The following is a 14,839-nucleotide window of genomic DNA, read 5'->3' on the forward strand; positions in this document are numbered from 1 at the left end:
TATTTATTGTAGATTATTTTTGCTCAGGCATTTAAAATGGATATAGGCTAATGGCAATGGAATCCTATTTATTTGCAAGTTTTGGGTTTTTTTAATATTTTTGCTATGTATTTTGTGTTGTTTAAACTTTGCTTCAACTTAAGACAATGTAAGGAGTTGACAACAGACTGATATTAATAGAAAGAAATGCAAAGAGGGTAATCGTGTTTTTTTAATTACTTTTTTTTTGTAAATAAACAGTACCGTGATACTTTAGGTGTGACCTCTGCTTTACATGGTAGTTAGAACCAGAAAAACATTTTGCTTTCTAGTTAAACTGTTGGTTCATTGTAAATGAATGCATCACCAAAAATTATTAAAAAGAGCAAGATGAAGTTTTTCTCTCATTCAGGGGCCAGCATGCTTGTGTGGAGCTCTAGCTTGTGTCGACCGTAAACCTGTACATGCAGGTAGTGTTCAGTTGCTGCACTTTCTTTTTCTTTTTTTTATATCTTGCTCAGTCCAGTAACTATCTCAGAGGTGATTGCTGGAATATGCATTTGAAATACGATTAAAAAACAACCCATCTCTGTGTACTATTTCATTTGAAAAAGTCAAAAAAGCACTATTGCAAACACTAAAAGTGTGGTAAACTTTGTAGTTATTTTGCATTCCTGTACTTTAAAAACTGTCATCACAGAAAAAGGTTTAAAATTAGGTAATGGAATATTTTTGTAAATAAATACCATTAAACTGGTATTTTAAAAAATGTATTATAAATTACTGTTTCTGGAAAATGTTCATATATATGTATATGAATGTCTCTTTATGCTGAAGGGCTCTGATTGGGCAAAATAAAATACTCTCATCTCTCCTGAAACTAAATAAGCCCTTTTTTTCTGGAAAATTTGTTTTAATTTTTTTTCTCTGAATTGTGGAGATAATCCATTAATTTGACCTAAGCAAAGGGAACATCAAGTTAATAAAGTGATTCAAGACTAGCTGCATTTTTCTTATCTGAACTTTTTAGTAAGTCACCTGCCCCTGCATTGGATGGGGACACAGTAGGGAATGAGAGTCCAGGGGGCAGATGCCAGCTGTAGATGGCACTTACCGGCCAGTAGTGTGTACAGGTAACCCCTGGGCATCTTCAGGGATGCCGATTCGGATTCAGGGCATGCAGGGTGGGGTCTGGCTCTGCATCCCTAGTAAGCTCCCAGGTAATACAGATTCTGCTGGTCCGTGGGACATACTGGTACTTGGAGTAGCAAGGCTTTTGCTAGTTATCAGTGTCCAACAACTTGTACCAAAAATGAACGTCTCATTATTGGATCTAAAATAATAAAACTTAAAGCAGATTTTCATCTTTTAATCATTGTTTTCATTGCATTTCAGAATAAAGAATATGGTAATTATGGAAGTCTATATACTATTTCTGCCCACATGGTGGCAGTCACGTCTCACATTGTCTGAGCGCCCTGTAAGAAGGGAAAACTTAAGGTCTTGCAAAGGTTCATTTTCGTGATGGATAAAGCCTTAGATAAGAAGCAGACAGGTTAATATATTGGAAAGTTTACTCCCTTTGATAACCAAAGCTCAGTGAGGGACTATTGGTTAATTGTTAGGTAATTGTATTTGCCTTTTATTTCTAATTTTATTGTAAGTAGGCATCATCTGTAGCTCCTTTTTTTTAAAAAAAAAAATATATATTTTATTAATTTTTCACAGAGAGGAAGGGAGAGAGATAGAAAGTTAGAAACATCAATCAGCTGCCTCTCGCACATCTCCCACTGGGGATGTGCCCGCAACCTGGGTACATGCCCTTGACCGGAACCGAACCCGGGACCTTTCAGACTGCAGGCTGATGCTCTATCCACCGAGCCAAACCGGTTTCAGCCATCTGTAGCTCCTTTTAAATGCCAAGCACATTGGCCTGCATTGCAAGGCCAGTATTCTGTCTTTTAGTGGTAGCCATGCTGGTGACCTTCCCAAGGCACTCACCTCTGTTTGCCTATTAGCTTATGTTTAAAACTAGGATCTAAATATTGGCCTCACAGTACTAGTAGGGTTATAATAAAATAACCTCTGAAAATCGTTAGAAAACAAAATTAGCACACAAACACAAGGCTTTATGATCTTAAAAATGTTGGTCCCTTAGAGACTGGGTCAGAAATAGAATAGGGAAGAACAAGTAACAGATTGTGTATCAGGATCAGCAAATCAGGGAGTTTTAAAACTAATCAAGATTAAAAAAAAATTGGTATATTGTCTTTAGTAAAGTAATTAATGGAGATCAATGAATTTAAATGTGTTTGAATGTAACGAGCATCTTTGGTTTCAAGTGAATTTTATCTCTGATGTATTACTCTAGGGAGCCAACTCAGGATGCATTTATTGCCAACTATCATCAAGATATAAGATCTTATTAAAATGAATATGTAGTTACCTTTCAAAATAGAACAACCAGAATCCCAGTGCCTGCCAATTATTTTTAAGTAAATACATTCAAATTTATAAATGTTAATGTTTTCTTTCTGGTGATGAGAGTAAATACTTTTTGCTGTTTAGTCATAGTGTAGTTAACATATTTTTCACAAATCATTTATAAAATATCTCTATAAATAAATATAAAAATTGTCTGAACTTAGGAATCAAACTCATAACCCCAAACACTTCTCATAGATCTTTTGCTTTTGAATTTTTAATCACTGCATAGTCTCTGAAGACTTGAAGATGCCCAAACCTTCAGTATGCTCTCTCCCCTTTCTTCCCTTAGGCTCTGGTTCCCAGATAGGCAGTAAGAAGGAATGACCTAAGCTCTCTCCTTCCTGAGTCTCAGGTAAGATGCTGTCCTGTGTCACTGGGTTGCTGGACACTTGGGGAGCTCTCTCAGGCCCCTGCCAGGCCAGGCCATCCGGGCATCTCTGCTGTCACGCCTTCCCCGTGTGAGAAACTCCTCTGAACGCAGAAGGAAAGGGGAGCCTCACTTCTCCCCCCTCTCGGCCTCCACACTTCAGTGAGCTCCATCAGTCCACCACCCTCCTTGGAGCTAATCCCTGCAGGTGTCAGGCTCAGAGCCCGGTCATCTTTCTCCACCCAGCCTGTAAGAGTTTCATCTGGTGTGTGCAGAGAGGAGATCATTCTATATGCTTTCTGTTTAGGCCTGAACCGCAGCCCTTGATGATGCAACCTAAGCTGCCGTTTAATCAGAAACCCTTTTTGGCCTCAAGCTATCATCCATGCCATGAGCTCCAAAATTCCGCTTTGAAATTCCATGTCATCTTGTTTTTCACTCAGCAGGTCTTTATTGGACACCAGGATGTGTCTGATTGCATTCTGAATATGGGGATAGAAAAGTGAGCATGGCCATGCCTCTGCCCTGGCATCACACCCAGCAGCAGTGACGTTTTCTTTGTTTCTTCAGTAGCAACACTGATGTAAGGACAAGGAGGGTCAGTGATGCGCCTTTGCTACCCGAGCAGGAAACGTGATGTATGTGGGGAGAGGAAATATTCCATTGACCACATCAAACCATTTCCCCACCTTAGACATTTATGAAGCGCCTTCTTCCTCAACGCCCACATCTCATCCGTCACCAATGCATCCTTTTTACCTCACAAATAATACTCAAGTGTGTTTTAATCCTCACCTGAGATATGTGTATTGATTTTAGAGAGAGAATGGGAGAGAAACATCAATGTGAGAAGCATCGAACAGTAGCCCCCTGACTGGGATCGAACCCACAACTGTTTGGTGTACGGGACAATGCTCCAACCTACTGAGCCACCCGGCCAGGGCTGATTCTCAAATGAATCCTTTCCTTCTCTCTGCTCAGGGACTGCCTCTGCTTCAGTGCCTTATTACTGATAACACTCCTAACTGCCTCCCATTTTCAGTCGCCTCCCTCCCCAATATATTTTATTCCAGCTCCAAATAAGCTGCTCTTTAAACTTTTGAAAGGCTCCCCCAGTAACCTATACTAAAGTTCAATGTGTTAACTTGAATATGGCTCCTTAACCATCCACCTTCCACATTCCTTTATTCTGGCACCATGAACCATTCCAAACCCATCCCCTCACATACCTCCTTGCCCTAACAACACATGCTGGCGATTCTCCCAGCTCTTGTTCCTGTTTGGAGTGCCCTTCATTGCGCTCTTAGCTGAGAAAAATCCCACGGAAGCTTTGCTGAAATGGGATGGCCAAGCTGAAATGCCATGTTTCTCTTGGAGGCCTTCCTTGCCCTCAGAAATAATTCACTGCTTCCTCCTCTCTGCTACAACAATCATTTCCTCATGCCCCTAGTTGCATCTTCAGCACAATGTGGTCCAGCATCCATTTCCTCTCCAGACGCAGAGCTCCTTGAGAAAAGAGACTGTCTTATCCATCTTTGTAATTCCAGTGTCTGGCATAATACCTGTCAAGTAGGAGATGCTAATTAATATTTGTGAGACCAGTTAGGAGTATAATATGAAACATATCATGTATTTATACATGTGCATAGGCTTTCATATATACCCACATGCACATATATTTTATATATTTCATATTTTGTCTAAATTTTAATATCTCTATATTTCTGTCATACCTATTCAGTAGTTGCTGATATTTCTTTTGAAATTTCTCCATAAATATAAAATATAAAATCCTTTTTTTATTTTAAAGGGACTAATATTTTATTTGTCCTTTTTATATTTCTTACAGTACTGAAAATTTGGTTTCTGAAAGCTTATTATTAACTGTGTAAGATTTTACACTCTGTACTGTGTATCTACATTTAATACTCTGTTTAATTTAAATAAGATTGCCTGAGTTGTAAATAAGACACAGTCATATGTGTGAGTCAGAGAGAGGGATTGGGGCAATGGAAGGAAGTCAAGTCCAATGATAGTTTGAAATAAGTCATCAGATTCTCATTCTAGTTCATGATCACCAATTACTCAGAGGAGAACATTTAAATTCAACTTTTTAGATGAAAAACTGGAGTATTACAATCCACAGGCAATCATTTTAGTCTTATGTCTCTTGTCTTATTTCCTCATTAGTCTGTGAAATAGTTTCACATGTTAAGACTTGAAATCCGTACTTGAAACTCTAGTTGAGAGAAAGGTGGAAATTGCAGTTGAGTAAACTAATAGGAAATGGGTATAGTGTGCTGGTGTAAAGACCTGGAGCAAAGATAATCAAGGATCGAGAAGGGTTTTCCATAATCAAGAAGGTAATTCTCCAAGAAGACATCACACCCTGACCAGGGCTTTCTCAAAAGCAGGAGACATATGTAATATTTTCAATAATAAAGAATGGAAGGAAGGAAGGAAGGAAGGAAGGAAGGAAGGAAGGAAGGAAGGAAGGAAGGAAGGAAGGAAGGAAGGAAGGAAAAAGAAAAGAGAAGAGAAAAGAAAAAGAGATTAACAAGAAGGAAATAAAAGCAAGTCACATGGCCTCCTTAATACACCTGCCCTTTCGTTTTCTTTCCTTCCAACTTGGGTCAATTTGATGACACGGGGAACCATTCAAAAACTGCCTGCAGGCCTCCTCCTGACATGGGAGTTGTGCAGTGATCTCTGTGCAGAGGAGGCGCTGCTGCTTTTGCTGATCCCATTGGTACTAATACTGGAAAGGGGGCCAAATGCGCTTGTGCCCCAAAGACACAGGGTTTGCGGTAACAATGGCTCCTCCCTTTTCTTTGTGCAGTCCTGAAGGCAGGTTCTGGTACAGTCCTCGGGACCAGGATGAAGGTCCTTCAGGATGGGAGTGAAGTCTCTGCTCCATGTGTGCTCCTCTTTTGAATTCCCAGACTATGACTGACAGCCGATCATGCAGCTATGACTGGGGAAATCCAAGAGCAATAGTGATCAGGTTTATCTCTCATTTTTAAAAGATAAACTAGAAATCATTCCCCAATCCTAATATTCAGATCAATTACCAATATATTTAATTAGACTTTGACAACATCATCAATTCAGTTCATTGTAGCAGTGCCCTTGGAACCCACCTGAAGCCCCCTGGCCTTTCTCTCCTCTGACTGGGGAGCCACACGTATCTGCAGACACTTGTGGGAGCTCTGTGCCCAGCCACCCTCCTAACCCTCCCCCGTCGCAGCGGTCACTCTGACTTTGCCCTGATCAGCCCTCCCTTTCTCGCATCGGTCACTCCAGCCTTAATATCTGGTGTGGGTGCTACTTCAATTTCACTTTCCCAAATGAATTGCCCTGGTTTGAAATAGAGGTGTATGTTTAGCTTCCTCTGCACAATTACCTCTCCCATGCCTCTTCCTTCATGCTTCCCTAGGCCTATCACTCATCCTCCCACCCCTGTCCTGCCAGCGGCCCTGAGAGCTCCACTGTCCCCCTTTCAAACTCATCTCAGAGCATTCAGTGGCTTTTTCTAACGTTATTCCTTCTGTAGGACCCTTCCTTCCTTCCTTCCTTCCTTCCTTCCTTCCTTCCTTCCTTCCTTCCTTCCTTCCTTCCTTCCTTCCTTCCTTCTTCTTCTTTCTTTCTTTCTTTCTTTCTTTCTTTCTTTCTTTCTTTCTTTCTTTCTTTCTTTCTTTTTCTTTCCTGCTTGTAGCAAGTGTTTCCTGAAACTTTCATGTTCAGAACAGAGACGAGAAGCCAGCTCCCCTTTATTAAGTGCCAGATGCTTTCCAATGTCCTTGTCTAATACTCTTCACTCTTTTGCAAGACAGAAAAATATTGAATGGATGAGGAGCCTTGAGGTTGAAGGAAAGAGATTTACTAACGTGTCCAGGGTTGCCTAGCTAGTATGGGACAGAATTTAGATTTAAACACAGAATTTATATGATTCCACAACCCTGTGGTCTTTCCATCATACAACCCTGCCTCCATATAAATAATATTTTTATATTAACAAATTGAATTTTGTGCTCGCTTCGGCAGCACATATACTAAAATTGGAACGATACAGAGAAGATTAGCATGGCCCCTGCACAAGGATGACACGCAAATTCATGAAGCGTTCCATATTTTTTTTAAAAAACACACAAAAAAAATTAAATTTTAAGTGAAAGTATTTCAAGATGTGGCTGTGTTTAAATGCTATTGGTAGTCCTCTAAACCACTCGTGCAGTTTTCAAACTGCACACAGGCGACCCCTTAGCAACCAATTGCTTAGAGTCCAAAGGTGTAGAAGTGGGAAGGAATGGAGAGAGCATTCCATCTCTTTATTTGTGAGACACTGGGAATCCCCAGGGGACTGCATGGCAGCCAGGCATCCTGAGAATGAGAATGATTCTGTGGTCTGTGAGCACCAGGCAGGCCGCAGCTCTGGAGGGAGAATTCGGTCCAGTGGCCCCATACTTGGAGTGGAGCTGGGCCGGTGGCCTGTCTTCCTGAGACTCTCAGGTGAATCCATCGCTCCAGCTTTCCTCTCCTCCCTCTGTGGCGACATGATGACAGAGCCAGAGCACCATATCACCAGGACTCTATTTCCACAGTTCCTCCCCGACTTCTCCCATATACACCCCCCACCCAACACACTCTCACCTTCCCAACCCCTTCCTCAGTGTCCTAAATCTCACAATTATTAGCAAATGCCACTACTCTCCAATGGGTTCGTGTCCATTTTGTAGCCCTAACTGTGCCCTGATGACACTTCTCGCTGTAACCCTCTAAGTAGAAGCTACTTTTCCCCCTCATTATTCCAAGTACCCAAGAGCCTCCAAATGGAGTGGGCATCCTGCTGGCTTGCCGGGAGCCGGTCCATGCTTGCTGTTTCAAGGGACCTGGCATATATGGCATACCGTTCTTAAAATGTTTGCTCACCTTCTTGGCACTATGTGTTTTAACCAAGATCACCTCTCCGAGAAAGGTTGTTTCCCCAGGTAGGGATTTTCCCCTGAAGTTAGGGAGGGAATAAAACCTCTTAACTAAGTGCCAGGCGGGTAATTAATCACTTTAACTACAAACAATCGTGCTTAAGCTACATAATCTTTACTCCCTGGAATGAAGATAAGAAACGCCCTAACCTTTGTAATAGAGATTGATAGGATTGAATCAACTGGTATAAATACAGATGCAACAAGACAGCAAGACCCAGAACTTAGAAGACAGAACTTAGAAGACAGAACCAAGAGAGACAGAACCTAGGCACAGAACCTACACAGAACGTTCTCTAGAGACAGAAGAACTTCGCTGGAGAGAACATGGCAAAAGTTCCTGGACAGAAACTGGCCTCAGAACCTAGAGACAGAACCTAGCGAGAGAACATGGCAAAAGATCCTGGACTGAACCTGACTACAGAAATTGGCAAGAGAACCTGACTAGAACCTGGTGACTGAACCTGGCTGGAGAACCTGGACAGAACCTGGCTGGAGAACCTAGCGAGGGAACTTGGCTACAGAACCTGGCTGGAGAACCTGGAGAACCTGGCTGGAGAACCTAGCAAGACAACATGGACACAGAACCTGGCTGGAGATCCTAACCAGAACTTCACTGGAGATCCTAGACAGAACTTGGCTGGAGATCCTGGCTAGGCTGCTGATCAACTGAACGCTGTCTCCGTGTCCTTCCTTCTTCGCCGACTCCGTCCACACCTTTGGGGACCCCTGGACCCACTGGGGTTGGACCCCGGCACTGGCTCTCCTTACTTCCTTGAAAATAAGAAACTAGTAGATGAGAACTCCCTCTTTGTTCCTCCACAAACTGACCTGCATCTCACTCATGTTCCCTGTTGTCCCGGGCTCTCACTGGGCTACCTCCCACTTGTGCACCAGATTCTCTCTCTTCTTTTTCTTGAAAATGCCAAGTTCATTCTGCTTCATTGTCAACTGGTTTGTCTTTCTCCTGGTAGAAGGTAAGTAAGTGTATTAGTCTGTTTGGGCTGCTATAACAAAAATATCACAGACAGAGTGGCTTATAAACAACAGAAATGTATTTCTTACACTTCTGGAGGCTGGGAAATCCAACATCAAGATACCAGCATGGCCCTCTTCTGGGTGAGTAGGTACACTGCCTACTCCTCGCTGTGTCTTCACATGGTGGAAGGGGCTAGGGAGCAATGTGGAGTCTCATTTAGAAGAACATTAACCCCGCTCATAGTGGCTCCACCTTCAATACCTAGTCACCTCCCAAAGGACCCACCACCTAATACTATTACATTGGGCATTAGCATTTCAGCATATGGATTTTTGGGGAATACAAACCTTCAAACCATAGCAGTAAACTGTGGAAGCAGGACTTATTGGTTTTGCATAACCCTGCATCTCCAGTAACTAAAAAGTCCCAGACACACAGTGGATACTAAATGAATGTGTTAAATAACTGAATAAAGCCCACAGTTCTTTCTGGCTTTGCTTTTTCACAATGGCTTCACAGTCTTGCAGGGACGATAAGATAACAAAGCTGTATACCCTACTTCAAACTAACACAAAACTTAATTTCCAGGTAGATTTGAGTTAAATCTAAAATAATAAACAAAGATAAATAAATATATTAGAAGAAGATTTAAAAAGTGTACAATGATGGGGTTATTAATATTTTCCTAATCAACAAAGAAAATTAGGGCCATGAAAGAATAGACAGACAAAATTGTATTACACACAAAAAATTTTATTATACAGCAAAGACACCATAAAACAAAGTCAAAATTATATATATATGTATATATTTCTAACATGTATGACAAGATGAAAAATGAAATTTCTAATATACAATAGATTCCTACTAATTATTAAGAAGATAAAAAAAATCTATGAATAGGCATTTCCTAGAAGAGGTGACTCAGGTGGCCAACAGCCACATAAGATGTCCATCTTCACCTATCTTCAAGGGCAATATAAAAGTAACAATGACTTGCCAGTTTTTACTTGTCAAATTGACAGAACTTTTAAAGAATGATAAGATCTAAGCTGAGAAAGATTCAGAAACTAGTTACCTGTTTCCTGCCCCGAAGATGTATGAATGATTTCCTCCTCCTCCTCTTGACTGGGCTCAGTGAGTTGCTTGACAAATAGAATACAAAGGGAGTGACTGAAAGGGATTCTAGGTGTTGGGCTGTAAAGAGCCTTGCAGCTCCCGCCTGAGCCCTGAGATGGCCCTGTGGGAGAGGCCTCAATTTTGGAGATGATATGGAGAGGCCCTGAGGATATATGGAGAAAGAGAGAGCTGTCTGGCTAGCCCTCAGCTGTTTAGCCCCCCAGACCTTAGCGTGGTCTCATATACATGTAGATCCAAAAGCCAAATTATCCCCTCACTGAATTCCACTCCAACTGCAGACTCGTGAGTAAAGTAATAGATTGGTGTTGTCTTTAGCCACTAAGATTTGGGCTGGTGGTTGTGCAGGAGTGAGGATCCAGAACAGCAGTAAATTGCTACTACCATTATGTAAAGGAATCTGATAACACTACTCAAGTAAAAAATCTAACACCTTTAAAGCTAGAAATACCACTCCTTGGAATCTATCCTGGGGGAGATAAAAGCACGGGTACATGGAATATATGAGCAAGAATGCTTATTCCAGTATTTTTGTTGTCGATTTTTTTTTTTAATGTTAGAAAAAAGATAACCATCAGTAGAGAGATACTGAATATATTATAATACATGTTTTAAAAGTATTAGAGTTTCTTAGAGGGATTTCCACAAAGTAAAAGAGGGAAAAAAATGTAGAAAAAGAAAATGTAAAAGATAATCTTGTTTTTTGTAAAGAATGAGTAAAAAGGCCCCATGTATGTTTTATTAATTATAAGACACTTCACAGTTTCAGAGATGTTAAGTTGTGAAAAAAGGGTGCATTTCAAATCAGATGTGATACAGTGTGTGTAGGAAGTACATAGACGGAATACAATAGAAAGAGACCCTAGTTTGGGAACACAGCCGGGAGTCTTTGTGTTTGGAGTGAAGGATAAGAAAAGGAGGAGGGAGAAAAAAAAAAAAAAGGCTTAACTTTAAAAACACGCACATGGTAATATCCCATTTATATAAAATGTGTGTTTACAAAGCAACTAGATGGAAAAAGATATCTATGTCTAAGATTAACTCATGGAAATGCCCATGGAAAACTGTCAAATACAAAAAGCAAATGATAGAGTAACTGGTATAGCATGATTCTATCTGAGCAAAAAAAAAACACCTGCATGTGTGCCTACAGGTATGGGCCTGGAGAAGGTTGTGGAGACTCCAGATTGGATGTGTTTATTCTTTATACTAATGGCCCAGGGCATGAAATTAGCGCATGGGTAAGGTCCCTAGGCCTGGCTGGCGATCAGGGCCGATCGGGATTGTCTGGCTGCTGATCTGGGCCTTCCTTCATTCCGTGCCACCCCTGGTGGTCAGCGCATGTCATAGCAAGCGATCGGTCTCCCAGTCAAACTCCCCTGGGGACAATTTGCATATTAGGCTTTTTTTTTTTATATATAGTTCCACAAGTGGAACACTTGTGGAAAGCATTTTTATATTGTGATGTTTTTAAAAATCAATAAAATTAAAATGGACAAAATTGAGGGAAAAAACTATGCCATGTAGTTAAAAATAAATTTGGTACTTTCATTTATATGTCAAGTATCCTTGTCAATAACCATTATTACTATCATTCCCATCTCTGGGTCAGCCAGACAGACCACATATTTTGAGTATCCCAGTCTATTGTCAACATTCTTGTCACCATAATTTCTTAGTTGAAGTATTTTTTAAAATCCACCATTGATTATGCAAAAAAATTAAAGGCTTTATTCATAGCTTAACATTGAAAAAATTAATGCATGTTACCATTAAGAAAAGATAAAGAAAACTAAATCTGTCCCCAAGTGCAAGTTAATATTTTTCTTTCACTCTTGGGAGGTAACCAAAAGACTAGAACGAGAGTCAAGAGAACTGACTGAATTTGACTTGAATGTCTTTCTAGCTATGTGTGCCCATGAACAAATCATTTCTCTCTCTGAGGCTCAGTTTTGCTCACTTATAAAAGAGGATCCAAAATCCTAACAACACCTATTTCAATGACTAAATGAGAAAATGTGAGTGGACACATCTAGATTATGTCTGCCACGTGAGTGTACTTGCTAGATTCTAAGTGTCTTGTGGGAGATACTGTGGAAGGACAAAAGGAGGGAGCATCAGAGACCAAGGGTTTCTTCTGTCACTGTCTAGCTGGGCGACTGTGGCCACTCCAGGTCACTGCCCATGGACTGAATTTCCCCAGCCAGCAAATAAGTTGATGATAAGATCTGATGATCTTTTCTAGTGCTTTATTTTTAATATTTATAGAAAAATCCAGTTCTCAAATTTACAAGTTTAGAATTTTTTTTTACAAATTTATATGTATGTATTTCTTCTGGTGAAGAGAATTCCTAAATTCTCTAGCTATCCCCGCAAATCTAAGTATCATTTTAACTGAACGTGTTTCCTGCACATTAAGGCACCAAGACTATTTCTTTTGTACTAAATGATAATGAAATGTATTTCACAAGGTCCAGATAACGAATGAAGACAAATGTTTCTATAAACCTCTTTCCATAAAAGTACACAATCTTCATTTATCTTCAGGGGTGACATCTCTTCCTTTAAAAATATTTCCTTTATTAGATGCATTTGAGTGTCTGACCGTGCCTCTCGACGATTCTTACATCTATTATACACTGTCAAGCCTTCGAATCTCTCAGCCGAGACGCTTCTGCTGACTTCCTGCACTCCTGCTGATGGATGGGCCTCTTTCTAATGGAGCCGCCCACAGAACAAAATGCACAAATAGTCCTTTGCCCCTATTATGATTAAGGCCCAATAGAATTCTTGTCAAATACTCTATTGCACTTTTGCCTGTACTCACAGAAATTCATGATATTTACAATTAATAGTGTGTTTTTAAATGAATATAAGTAAAGTATACTTGCATTCTAGCTAATGTTTGAGTTTTTTGTTTTGTGTTTATCCATCTCAACACCTTTCTTGACACGGGTTTCTATTTATCATTCATCAGCCCAAAATATCCAATGGCTCAGATCAGAGACCTCTGTGGTGGTAAATTCTATGTGTCAACTTCATGGGTCCATGGGGTGCCCGGGTATGTGGTCAAACATTATTCTCGGTGTGTGTGAGGATGTTCTGGTTGAGGTTAACATTTAAGTTGGTCAGCTGAGGGAAGCAGAGCGCCCTCCCTAATGTGGGTGGGCCTCATTTGGTCAATTGAAGACGTGAGTAGAACAGAAAGGCTGAGTAAGAGGAAACTTCGCCTGCCTGGCTGTGTAAGCTGAGCTGTCCTCAGACTGGAGTTTAAACCATCAGCCCTCTTGGGTCTCCAGCTAGTCAACCTCAGATCTTGGGACGTCTCAGCCTCCATAATTATGTGAGCCAATTCCTTATAATTATATATATATATATATGTTTTTTTCTTATTTATTTAAAGATACATCTTATTGGTTCTGTTTCTCTGGAGCACCCTGACTAATACAACCACCATACAACCCAAAAGATCTAGCTTTCAATGTTTTTCTTAATTTGACCCCACCCTAACCTCCAGTCTCATTTCAGAAGGCTATTATATTACCATAATGACAGCATGTCAAGCACTGTGCTAAGCGCTTTATATGCATTACCTCAACCTTTATAACAATGTCTGAAGGTAGGACTCTTTTTATTTTCATTTTACGATAAGGACACTTAGATTCACAGTAATTCTGGGGATTCAGCCCAAGTCAGTCTGCCTCTGAAATCCACATTCTTAGGTGGGTGTACGCTATCTCCACAACTTGTTAAAGGAAACTTTCTACAAGGTGGCCACATCTTTCCATTCATTTTGGCCTGTTGTCTTAGAAAGATGATCATTGTTAAACTTTAATGCATAACAGAATCACCTAGCAATTTAAAAAAATCTAAATTGCTCAGTTGTAACCTTCTGAGCTATAGGTACTCCATGGTGTGGTTGAGGAATCTGCCTTTTAAAGTGTCCAGGTGATTCTAGTGCAGCCGTGGGCAAACAACGGCCCGCGGGCTGGATCCGGCCCGTTTGAAATGAATAAAACTAAAAAAAAAAAAGACCGTACCCTTTTATGTAATGATGTTTACTTTGAATTTATGTTAGTTCACACAAACACTCCATCCATGCTTTTGTTCCGGCCCTCTGGTCCAGTTTAAGAACCCATTGTGGCCCTCGAGTCAAAAAGTTTGCCCACCCCTGTTCTAGTGGGTCAAAGCCCAGGTGGGTATTTGGGACTCAGGGCCTTCTGGTGTGCCAGTGAGTCTCAAACATTAGCGCACACCAGAAGCACCTGGAGGGCAGGCTAAGGCTGCTGGCCCCCACCACAGTGTTTCTAATTCAGTAGACTTGGGGGAGGGCCCAATAGTCTGCATTGCTAACAAGTTCCCAGGTGAGGCTTCTGCTGGTCCGGTGAGTGGGTAGAACTTGGGCGCTGGGACCCTCAGCCCCGAGTTTTTAGGCTGTGACTGCTTCTTCATTCAGCAGGAGTTCATTTGTGCAGGCTCCTTGGTCCTCCTGCCTGTAGAACCCCTGTCAGAAACACCCTCCTCATCCTCAAAATTCCCAGCTGTGTTTGAAGATGAGAGGAGTGCAGCTTAATTAAGCTCACAGTGGGACTGAACCCGGATATGCAATACTTAATAGTATTGTAAAAGGAAAACTTCTTAAAGTCAAGGATTATTCCTTATAGGATAAACTTTTCGCTGCTTACATTTAGCCCACAATGCCTAGAACTGTGTTAAAATACATGTGGTGACCTCAGCACACATCCCCAACTTATCACCAGCAACCTCCCCCAATACCTTCCATTCAGGTCCCCCCCTCCCCAATACACTTTGTACTGTTCCACTCCTCCTCTTTAAGCACCTGTCTCCCCCATCCCCAGCCCATACCCAATAGATTTCAGCTCCTTGGTTCTAAGTTTCTCTTTCTTC

At 41.0% G+C, this 14,839-nt stretch overlaps 1 long non-coding RNA gene and 1 other non-coding gene across 2 annotated transcripts; both read left to right on the plus strand.

Moving 5' to 3' along the window:
- Positions 1–2,638: 2,638 nt before the first annotated feature.
- Positions 2,639–12,828, plus strand: LOC118660641. The gene is made up of 2 exons (XR_004969002.1): positions 2,639–2,818; positions 12,518–12,828. It is a non-coding gene; the product is annotated as an uncharacterized LOC118660641 (long non-coding RNA).
- On the plus strand, positions 6,862–6,968 carry LOC118660927. The gene has a single exon (XR_004969091.1). It is a non-coding gene; the product is annotated as a U6 spliceosomal RNA (small nuclear RNA).
- Positions 12,829–14,839: the final 2,011 nt, after the last annotated feature.

The sequence above is a fragment of the Myotis myotis genome, unplaced genomic scaffold (genome assembly GCF_014108235.1).
Source record: "Myotis myotis isolate mMyoMyo1 unplaced genomic scaffold, mMyoMyo1.p scaffold_m19_p_7, whole genome shotgun sequence".
NCBI classification, from domain to species: domain Eukaryota; kingdom Metazoa; phylum Chordata; class Mammalia; order Chiroptera; family Vespertilionidae; genus Myotis; species Myotis myotis.